General features: G+C 31.5%; 1 pseudogene; it reads left to right on the forward strand.

The window, feature by feature from the left end:
• The first annotated feature begins 556 nt into the window (after positions 1 to 556).
• LOC122102993 lies at positions 557 to 656 on the forward strand (annotated as a pseudogene).
• Positions 657 to 956: the final 300 nt, after the last annotated feature.

Below are 956 nucleotides of genomic sequence, written 5' to 3' on the forward strand. Positions count from 1 at the left end.
GCCTTCTAGTATGAACAGTTCTGGCTGAACTGTTCATCTCTCTATGATCCCTTGTAACTAAGATTAGTTTTGTTCCACTAATACAATCTATGCTGTCAGAGTAAGATATTCTGGTTGGTCTGTTCCTACATGGAAGAAGGGTAAAGGTTCAGGTAGACATTTGTGCCAGTAAGACCTCATTTGGGAAAATCTCAGCTGCATATGCTTAGAAGTAGCTCTTAAACAAGGCTTACTTTGAATCCATTGGCTCCACAGAGCTAACACAGTTGGATAAATAAGTACTTGAAAAAGCCGTCTCATTTGGACTTAGCTATTAATACTTGAAAATATGATCAAATTCTAAATGAAAAGGACTTAAAATAGTCATTGACAAAAAAATTGCAAATGTGAGCAATCAACTGAACAACATTTTTTTCAACTATTCACAGAATTTTAGGGAAATAAGATCAATAGCATTTTTAGGAACAATAAAGTTTCCTTGTTACAAATAGGCACCTAAGCATATAAGCCTGTATAAATATTTCATCATTAACTACTAAAATTTACATGATACTACATTCTTCAGCAGCTTGTATACCAAAATTACAACAATACAGAGATTAACATGGCACTTGTACAAGGATGATATGAAAATTTGTGAAGTATTCAAAATTTTTCATTCTTCAGATGCAAGAAATGAAAAACAGCTATTAAAAAGTTGATTACACAATTACAAGTGAAACAATACACCTAATTAATATAATTAAAAGTTACTTTGACATCAGTGTATTAAATTTTCACCTTAGAAAGGCCTTTACATAGCATAACCTTTACACAACTTTTGATATTAGACAACATCGTCGTTTTATCCCAAAGAAATATAATACTAAAAGGACCTAGGGAAAAAAAAAGGAATCTTAAACTATTTCTGTATGGAATGCAATCTGAAAGGACACATTAATGAACCTATATGTTAT

This window comes from Dipodomys spectabilis, unplaced genomic scaffold (genome assembly GCF_019054845.1).
Source record: "Dipodomys spectabilis isolate Male_0828 unplaced genomic scaffold, ASM1905484v1 ptg001226l, whole genome shotgun sequence".
NCBI lineage: Eukaryota > Metazoa > Chordata > Mammalia > Rodentia > Heteromyidae > Dipodomys > Dipodomys spectabilis.